Here is an 11,118-nt window from a genome sequence, read left to right as displayed (position 1 = left end):
TACTACCTTCAAGAAAATACAAGATACTCTTGTTTAGAGCAGCAAACTTAATACATTTTAATGGTGAAAAGTATTAATGAAAGTCAGCCAGAAGAATTGACTGAAGTAGAAGTATTTTACGATTCTTCGTAGCAACGGTGAATATTAAAATGTAAACGAACATTTAATATACCAAACTTAAGCATTTTATGGACACCTAAATGTTCTTAGGTAAGTCCTAGTCATGCTAATGCCGTCAGTTTGGTCTGTCGGCTTACACCACCTTTTTGTATGGTTATTATCAAAACAATATTGAATATCGTCGTATATAAAAGCTTGAGTACGGTATATTAAAATGTTTTTGGAGCCTCATTACTTTGTTATAATTCATGTCATTGTATTCAAACATTCACAAAGAAACAATTGTAAGGAAAAATATAAATATGTAGAAAAGTGTCTTTTTTAAAAATATTACGTTTGAATAAATTATGTTGTAATCTTTGAAATGTATGGCATGACCTGGTGGTTAGGGCGCTCGACTCGCAATCTGAGGGTTCGAATTCCCATCACAATTGTCCGCAGTTTATAATACGAGTAGTTTATAAGAATGATAGTCCCTTAGTTTGGATTGTGGATGGTTTCGATCCAATTTTCAAGAACAACAGACATCTAAACAACAATAATGCCATTGCAAACTCAAACAAATTGTGTTTTCAAAGATTTTTGTTTGTTTGTTTTGAAATTTGCGTAAAGCTCCGCTAGCCGTCCCTGCTCTAACAGTGATAGACTAGAGAGAAGGCAACTAAGCAGTAAAACCTACCGCCAACTGTAGGGCTACCATTTTACCAACGAATATTGGAACTGACTGTCGTATTATAACGCCCTCACGGTTGAAAGGGCGAACATATTCTATTTTGTGGAATCCAAGGAATCAAACCCGATTCGCCAGCTCCAAATCCAGAGCTATACCAGAGGGCAAACTTGTGCCCTGATTTATTCTTTAAGTAATTGACATACATAAAATATTCAAATTATAGAGAGTTTTCTTTTTATTATTAAAATGATGTTTTGGAGCCTCACTGGGTCGTTACAATAAATATCACTAGTTCTGGTCATACTCTATCTGACGACCGTGCTTCTTTACAATAGACAAGCAACGCAATTTCATTAGCAAAAGACTACTTGGTAAGGATGTCATGTCAAAGCATACCACCCTTCCCTGCTAGCTTACCATAATTCAACTAGTGTACGAGGATTGTGGTTTCACAGAGCCTAAAATGGAATATCGTGAATACCCGTGTCATTCTCCAGCTGCTTCAGGTAGGATATAGTTGAACACACATCTCGTGAAATAAATTTGTGTACACGTGACTTTCCCATACGGATATCTTTATCCGTTTTGTTGCATACTGTTGCCTGGGGCAAGTGGACACCTTTTGTGTTGGTGGATTCTAACCTGTTTGGTAGCTAGGATTCGATTGTTGCAGATCGTTTTTTTTTTGGCTGGTTCTGGTTCCCCAGATGGATCCATATTTCTTTGTTTTCCGATACCATTAAATACAAGGGATATCTTTACCTTGGATTTTTTTAAATTCCAGTCTAATCACATTTATAATGCGAGTACATTAATGTATCGCATCTGAAAGAGCTGTTACATATCCTTCTCAATTTCCTGTGGCATCACATTACAATGAAATGCCAAAGAGTGACAAAATGGAGGTCTGATACATGCTTTTCCATCGTGAATTTAAGTCGACTGTAGTTGTCACGAGTCTTGCTAATTTGCATAGCCAAAATCATCTTAATATAACGTACCAAACCCTCTTTGTAACGTGACAACCTTTACTTGTAAATAAAACAAAACCAAATATCTTACATAATGAACATTTGGTTTGACATCTAATTTCAAATAGATTTATGATTGTTGAAATCTAACCGTTCAATTCCAATAAAGTAGCAATGCCCGAAGTAACGTGCTACTTAATTTGAATTATTTCAAGTGTACTTAAGAGAGAAATTCACATTATATATAAAATAGCCTTGTAATAAATGAATACAATCATGTATTTTCACGGAAATAGAAAAGTTAACAGGCTTTTCGGGTAATTGTTGTTTAAAACGTATAACGCTGGTTAATAATTAAATTAAACATTTTCATCGCATTAAAATCTTTGTATAGTGATGCGAGTTTTCGGCTTTATAGCAGAGAGGAGTGCAAACGCTCGCAATAATCGGTTAACTAAAATATGATAAATTTTAGTGCAGCATCTAATTAGCCTTTTCAGATATATTAACTACACTGGGGAAAATAATTGTGTTTCACGACATCTGTAGTTTAGGAAAAATGCTAAACGTATCTCTTGCCTACTTACTACTCAACAACACTGATAGTCATTGTTATGGTTAATGACCTAAACGATCAGCTAACCATGGCAACAACAAAATCTGATCGCTACATCTTATGGTAAATGCTAAAAGTACCTAAATACCTGTGGCGATTATAATAAAAAAACGTAATTAAAACTTATTGGTCAAATCATACTTAACTTCTTGAGGCTAATTATATCCGATAGAATATTCCTGAAAATATACGCTATTTTATGGTATGTCAGGATACATTAGAAAAGTTGTAGCAAAAAGTTATCATAGCACTAATCAAGTAAAAGTAAAATTAAAAAAAAAACTAACAGTATTAGGTTTGTAGGTAAGTAAATGGATCCCTTCCTATTCAGTCAAGCCTAATAAGTTCAGAACTTAAGCTATTCTGAGATTTTCGAACAAAAGATAGTCATGTTAATAACAGAATAAGTTCACCGACAATTATAGGGTTAGAGCAACAACATGAAAGCTAGTCATAAAATGCGAAAATTTAAGAATCAGGCTTATTTATAAATAGAAAGGCATTAATTAAGACAAGTATGGAAAGCAAAACTGGCATACATTGACACGATGGAATTATAAGTATTTTTTAAATACTTAACTTCGAAAATCTGTTAGCTATAATTTGCTTTTAGGATCTATGGAAACCTAAAATTAGAAAATAAAAAGCTGAACTACGTTACATATTTTGTAAAAACAAAACGTCTAGTGGCGATTGTGTTCAGCACATTGCTTAAATAATTTTTCTACCGGTTGTGAGTCGAAACTAAGAAATTTAACATTCAATTAAGCATTACGTTTTTATTTTAATTCCAGGTGTGAAATGTAATCTACTAGTAATCTAGATCTGTCACCTTGCAATTAAGGTGTCAAGTTAGGTTTTTCTTACGATATTTCTCATGGATGAAAATTCACTCTGTGGTATCCCAACGTTTATTATGAAAAATTTAGATAACAATAAATACCTAAGGAATTATGATGGTTTAACGGTAGATAAAGTTAGGAGTTGAAATCGGAAGGAGAGTAATTTTAAAATTGTAAAACCTGAAAATCACGTTACAAGTTCTAAAATTATGCTAATATTGCCCTAAACTTCATAATAATAATAATAATAACACTCAAAAATGACTTAATAGCGATAGGATAGCAAGTCACATTGAAATAATCTTTCAATCGACAGCTCAAATATGTTATATCATGCTACACTTTAAAATACTGAAACATCTGTTAGCCGAGTTCTCGCACAGATCTTAAAATATAACGTTCATAAATGGAAACATCGGCTCATGTAGATCATTTTCCAGACGGTTCTGCTATGATTAGTGTCTGGCGAAAAGCTTCAGCAGATATTTCTTTTGCAACACCTCAACCAACAATTGGTCCAGTTATCAACGCTATTTTCAAGGTTTGAACAACTCGACTTTCAAGATTGTGCAAGAACTCAGCTAACATATGTTTCCCTATATCAAAGCTATCTTCAAGTTTTGTACAACGAAAAACCTTTAAGTACTTTAGCCACGGCATAGCGGCTCACAGAATGAGATTTTTTGTTTCCAAGCACAAACTTTTAGCTTATTGTTCCGACATCTATTGGCCCAGTTGATTACAGTTTTGGACTCGAAAGGTCAAACCCTTTCGATTAATGTATTTTATTACAGCCAAGGTCTCAGATTAATTTACTCTAATCCTGCCTAAAAGAATTTCAATTTGAGGGTAAGATAGTAGAGATGCGTGCTTGGTGTTGCGGGTGCACAAACATATAACCAATAAAAAAAGGGGGGGGGCTCAGATTACTCTAATCCAGCCTAAAATAATTTCAAATGCCGCGGTTATGGAGAATTCCCTCTTGTTACACGTATGCCAGTTTCAAATTTCAGAAATATTGCAACATTGAAAAATAAACAACATTTAATGAATTGGGAAGTCTTATAACTATATTTGATTTGGAAATTATACTTAAAAGAGTTTCTAGACAGTCAATGAGTTGTGCTAGGACAGTCAGAAGTTAAGACTTAAACTTACAATTTCAGTGCATCCTTAATTTTGGTTTAACTAATTGAAATCACAAAAGCAAAATTGTGTTAGATAATATTTGGACTTAAAACATGAAATGTCACGTAAATGGATTGAATAACATTCAATGTAATGTTTTAGTTGCTATAAAAAGCTTGTGATCAATTTAAATGCATTTCATTTTCTCATCATTTCTGCTTAAGGTTAAAAAAATAACAGATTTTTAGTTGGTTATATGTTTATAAAACCAAAATGAAATCCACATTGATCTAGTGAAACTTAAAGAGCGTAGAAATATTAGAGATTTTACACATCATGGGTAAATAAACCAGTGCTATGTTGTAATGCTTTTGTTGGTTAATGTAATACACACAAGGGCTATCTGCGCTAACCGTCCCTAATTGTGGACTGGTAGACAGGACGTACATCGACTAATTAACAGCTCCTACACCTATCTTTTGGACTACATTTATCGAATAGTGGGATTTGACTGTCATTCTTATAACGCATCCACGGCCTCAAAGTGTTGAGCGCGACTTTTCCTATACTTAGTTCATTCTTATACTCGGAGCCATTGTGCCGCGGCTAAAAAGATGTTTAGTTTGTAAAGAAATATGAGCTTTGCTGTGGTTTCTTCTCGACATATTTTAATTAACTTTTACTAATGTGCTGGAATTTAAATGAAGCAATCCGATACCAGATTCATCTTTAATATTCGAATTGTACGTTTAGATGTTAAGATAATTTCTTTATTATTCTGGTGTGCTAAATGTATCATGCATGTTTATAAGCTATTGGCATTTAAAAATTAATTAAATTATATAAACAAAACGATCATAACGATTTATATACATTTGAAAATAACAATTTTCAAACAATGTAGGTTTTTATAGTTCTTGACTTAGCGTTAATTAGAATCTGGGGGAAAATGTTCTAAAGTATTTTTGTTTTAAATTAAAAAAAATTCCCTCCTCTGAGATTATATACGTAAATCCCTATATATTATTCTTATCTCTCTGGAGGAAAAAAAAAAGAAAGAAAAGATCCAATACGGATGATGAGGGGAGTTCGTGGCTTAGAATTACTTCTTTGTTAGAACATCTTCATGATTTATTTTCTTCCGAGAATTGTAAAAGAAGCTTTGTTATTAAAGATCATGAACATGTGAACGTGCGGTGAACACGAAGATCGAAAACGGTGTACACAAGCCAGTAATATTATATATCACATCTGTTATAAAAGGTTTTAATAAAAAGTCGCTATATAAAACCAGTATTTTGAGTTATATAAAAAGAAACAAGATATTTTTAACCAACATTCCAACTTTCCATTTTGTATATTCTTGTGTTTTCACGTAATACTTAACTTAAGATGGAGTGATCCTCTGATAATCCTTACCCCATCAACAAAGTCGTACTTTGATGTTGATGTTGACTTTTTTTCAGACATAAGAGTAGAGGGTGTGCTAGACAAAAGATCATAATTTCTGATCACATGAAAATGTAGTTATAGTTTTAAAAAACAACAACATGGAAATGTAGTTATAGGTTTAAAAAACAACAACATGGAAATGTAGTTGTAGTTTTAAAAAAAATGTATGGCATACACACGCACATTTATGTATAAAAGATGAGCGCGCACGTGTGTGTGTGTTTAAACTATAACAAGATATCTCCAAACTACTTTTATATAATCTACTTTATAATAATGTTTCGTAGTTTCCAGGAACTGGTACGTCATGGTAGTTAGGCAGCTTAGCTTGCAAACTACGGGACTGGGACGTGGATTCAAAACCGGGCGTAGAACATGCTCGCCCTTTCAACCAATGGTGTTTTATAATGTTACGGTTAACCTCGCTATTCGTTAATAAGGAGTAACCCAAGAGTTGAAGGTGGGTGTTGTTGACTAGTTGACTATCACTGCTAAATTAGGGACGGCTAGCGAGATAACCTTCTTGTAGTTTTGCGCGAAATTCAAACCATACAAAATTTATGCTTCAGATTTTTGTGCTCACATTTATAATTGCGTTTTTACAGCTATGCCTAGAATAAAGCTTCAGGAAAATTTCCGATCTTTGGATTAGAATTCAACGAGTGCAAACACAAAGTAAAGTAAATATTCGATTTCAGAAGGAATCAAATCTTAATTTTCGATCTGTAATAGTTGTTAATAACATTTGGGGGTTTTATTGCACAGTTGTTGTATTTTTTAAGTTAGAAATAGATGAACTACATTTTTGTCCCACGGTGGGACAGCGGTAAGTCTTCAGATTTATAACGCTAAAAATCAGGTATTAGTTTCAACTCGGTGGACACAGTAACAGCCCGATGTGGCTTTGTTATAAGAAAACACACACGTACTACACATTTCGACTCTCTGCATTATACTATAGTAGTTGGCTAAAGTACAGCATTAATTTCAACCTTATAAATATGGAAAATTGATACATTGGATCTTTTTTAGAGTCGTGATTTAGAGACACATATTTAACAAAAAATGATTAGCTTTTATAATAAAAAATAATATCTTATTATATTAAGTCTTAAAGTTATCTATATACGATTATTTAATGGCTTATTTAGCTACAAAGTTTGTACCATGCGTTATCTCAATTGAACATGTATAACAGAGGAACTTGGTTGAATGAATGAGAAGTTCCAACGTGTTACGTACATAATGGCACTTGAGGTTAATGTTTTAAGCAACCATGCTTTTCCTGAACCATTAATCATGCAGCAATATATGCGAGTCTCGATTTTTATAAGGTTTATGCATAGCGTCTCACCCTAAACTCTCCATTAATGAAACCAGTTATAATTCTTAGTGGGTGTATCAGTGTAAATATAGTTTTAAAAGGAAATCTAAAATGGTTTGTTTGTTTGTAATTAAGCACAAAGCTACACAAAGGGCTATCTGGGCTTTACCCACCACGGGTATCGAAACCCGGTTTCTAGCGTTGTAAGTCCGCCGACATACCGCTATGCCACTGGGGGGGGGCGTATAAAAGGGAGAGGCAATCTTCTCCTAATTCTGAAATTACAAAATGCAAACTAATGGAATTTTGTTCGTATAATTAGAACACGATATTATACAAGACAAATGTTTAAATTACTTCACAAACGCTTGTCTGTTTGTTTTCGCTAATTCCTGAACGTTATTTGTTTGAATGAAATGTTTCTCTATTATTGTTTTGTCTTCTACATTGATTTAGCACGAAAGCTTACTTACACCTTTTTCAGTAAATAAAGCTTGTGATTTGCGTCCAAATTCACATTCTAAAAGACATTGATGGTATTTCTTATACCATACTTTTTCTAATTCTTTATAACAAACAATTCCTTATTGTCTTAGCACGAGGGCGTTTTATATACATATAATGTGAAAGGAAGATGACATTTAGAATCCTTGCTCCACAAGGAACTATAATGGAAAACAAAACTTTATACTCAGTTATTAAAGACTTTAGAATAATATACCACAATAACACAGAACTATTCCTTATTGTCTTAGCACGAGGGCGTTTTATATACATATAATGTGAAAGGAAGATGACATTTAGAATCTTTGCTCTACAAGGAACTATAATGGAAAACAAAACTTTATACTCAATTATTAAAGACTTTAGAATAATATACCACAATAAAACACACAGAACTATTCAAACTTATATTACTATTATTTACACTTGTGCAAGTAAACTGTTGTATAAAGGTAGCAATAAAATAAATGGAAATGTATAAAACCATGTGATTTCTAAACTTTTATCCTATTTATAAAGTTAGATACCATCGCTGGTTTCAAAATATAATTTACAAACTTTAATTATAATACATTGACGAAATCCATTGATCCTGACTAAGAGTCTAGATCTATAAATTATGCTTGTTACGCAATGTTTCAATAGATTTCTTTATTTTATTACACGGAAAAGATTATCAGCGTTCTTTTGAACATTTGTTTTTTCATTTTCATCGAAATTAATTTCACTAAAATCTCCTCCTTGAAAACATGGAGAAACGATCTCAAACTGTTTTACATGAAAAAGTGTAATCTTAATTATTAATAAGTGTTAACTAGGAGTTTAAATGTTTAATTTCACTCTGATTCTTGCTTATTCCTAAAAATACATCTAAGGCACTAAGTAGTGCCGTCTTAAGGCATGGGCTAACTGGGCTGTAAGCTCAGGGCCCCGAGCCATCCAGGGGCCTCCATCCAAAACAATTAATTCAAGTGATGTGCTAAACGGTGTTAATTACACTTATATTGCTATAAATTACACTTGTGTAATCTAAAGATTACACTTCAAGAGCCGAGACGATTAATTTCTGAGATTTATTTTTATATTAAGATGAAATCTAACAAACCACGGAAATCTACAAAATGATAGTTTTTGAAGCAACTATCATTCTTGTTTATTATAGCCAATAAAACCTCATATTTTCGCATCTTAACCACTGCTAAAATCGCATATTATTGTATGTTTCTTTAATATGACTAATGTAATATCAGTTAGCAGCCACACATTCGCCATTTTCTCCACTCATATTCATCTTGTACCATATTCATTTTTACTTATAAAATTTTATCTTTTATGAAATAAATAGTTTTTTTTAAATGCTCCAGTATACTGTAAAGATAAATAAGCGGTTCTATAAAAGTGGTGCTGCAAAACGAAGAAAAAGTTTTGAAAGAAACAGAAACAGCTAAAGTGACTTCAAGTAAAAAATACTGCACAATCAGTTCCTCCCCATCATCGTTTGCATGCGTGAGCTCAAGTATTATCCCCCAGTAAAAAAAAGAAAAAAAGATAATGTTGAGAGTGTTATAACTTCATCATCTACTGATGGTGCAGGTAATGTCGGAAGCACCACAGTTGACAACTGCAACAAGCTCTTCTACTGAAACAAATCCATCAAATGATCCCACATTGTGGCATCTTATTAGTAACGAGCTACGTAATTTCTGGGTTAGTAACGGTCCATCATTATGCTAGGATCATGAGTGGGATTTCAAGAATCCTGAAAGCATTTATGAAGCCCAGAAAAGGTATTTATCGCATTCGGCTTTTATAAGCAAATTGCATAATGGCGATTTTTTTCGTCGTGAATGGTACAGTCTACTGATTTGTGTGCAGGTTCTTTTGTAGTACAAATTCGAGTTTTTCTACAACGGGTTTTGATGATTGGAAGCATGCAGACTTTCGAACTTCTGAACGTGAAAATGGCCCTGAACTTCGAAACTGTATGTTTATTTATTGCAGTTGTCAAAAGGAACTTGGCCAAAATAGACTCATCATTATTGAAACAGTTCAAGAACAAGCGACTTTACTGCAAAATGTTTTAAATAAAGTTATCGCTGTTATGAAATTCTTGGCAACAAAACGTTTGGCATAACGTGGATGTAATGAAACCAAAGGTTCACAGCACAATGGCAATTATTTATAAGCATTAGAGTTGCTGCGCGAGTTTGATCCATTTCTCAAAGAGCACATTGAATAGCATGGAAGTGCCAGTAAAGAAAATCCCTCATACCTTTCTGCCAATATTTGTGAAGAACATATCTGCCTCAAGGGTGTTAAACTGTACCATTCACTGCGTGTTGATTCAACACCAGATCTATCCCACGTCGATCAATTAACCTTTACAATTCAATATCATAAAGATCAAGCTCCAATTGAGCGATTTCTGCAATTTATCCCAATTTGTGGTCATGGAGCAGAATATTTAGCCGATGTATTAAGCTACATGCAACAGAGAGGAATTACTTTATCTGATTGTCGTGGTCAGTCTTCTGATAATGCCTCAAATATGGTTGTACAGTATTTGCAGGCAAGAATCAAATAAATTAATAAATTGGCCGTTTTTGTTCCCTACGCTGGACATTTCTTAAATCTTGTTAGAGACAAGACTGCAGGGATATGCAGTTTGCAAGTTGTGTCATATTTTTGCATCAACTCATCGTTGGCAACTGTTGTTTTCTTCTATTGGCCGTGATCATAAGATTGTAAAACAACAGTCTGGAACTGGATGGTCTGCATATACCGATAATATCACGGCTTTAACTGATACCTATGATGGAATTCATACAGCCCTTGATTCTTTGGTCAATGATAATAGTCAAACAAGACGGATAATAAATGATGCTGAAAATCTCAGTAAGAAGATGAACAAGTTTGAGGTAGTTTTCTCGACAATTTTACGTTTTAATGAAACAAGTAAAATTCTGCAAAAATATGATTTAAACTTCTGTTTCCGTTTGCATTCTTCAGTCCTTATTCTCATATATTCAGACAGCAAGAGGCCACTTTGAAGAATATGAGTGAAAAACAAAAACACAATCTGCCAATAGTGCTTACAGTAACATTAGTAAACATCCAAAAAGAAGACAAAAAAAAGGAAGAAAACGGGGAGGGTTGTGGCAACAGTTATTTCGACGAAGCTGCTAGTGACACCGTTCAACATAGTTTTAATTTCAAGGTTGAAACGTACTTACCAGTCACTGACTCACTGCTTTCTAATTTATAAAAATAAACTGAAGCATACAAAAAAAATCAATAATCATTTTGTATCCTTTCAGAAACTTAATGATATGGACTTTGTTGAAGTTACCGAGAATTGTTAAAGGCTTGTCTTAATTTATAAGAGGTTTGGAGAAAGTAGAAATTATATCATTGTCAGTATTTCAAGCACTACATATCAAAAGAAGATAAATTATTTTCCAGCAGTTATGCAACATTAAAGCATGACA

General features: G+C 33.3%; 1 protein-coding gene across 5 annotated transcripts in view; it reads right to left on the bottom strand.

The window, feature by feature from the left end:
* The window catches only part of LOC106473645 (kin of IRRE-like protein 3), a 345,725-nt gene that overhangs the window by 297,690 nt on the left and 36,917 nt on the right, over positions 1-11,118 (bottom strand). Inside the window, exon 2 of one of the 5 annotated variants that reach the window (XR_002614036.1) lies at positions 5,770-5,836. The exons of the other annotated variants lie outside the window; for them this stretch is intronic. The gene's annotated coding sequence lies outside the window, so the exon portion shown is untranslated. The remainder of the gene's footprint in view (positions 1-5,769; positions 5,837-11,118) is intronic. 5 annotated transcript variants of the gene reach the window in all.

Source organism: Limulus polyphemus, unplaced genomic scaffold, assembly GCF_000517525.1.
Source record: "Limulus polyphemus unplaced genomic scaffold, Limulus_polyphemus-2.1.2 Scaffold132, whole genome shotgun sequence".
Classification (NCBI taxonomy): domain Eukaryota; kingdom Metazoa; phylum Arthropoda; class Merostomata; order Xiphosura; family Limulidae; genus Limulus; species Limulus polyphemus.
This window is presented reverse-complemented; position numbering and strand designations above follow the sequence as displayed.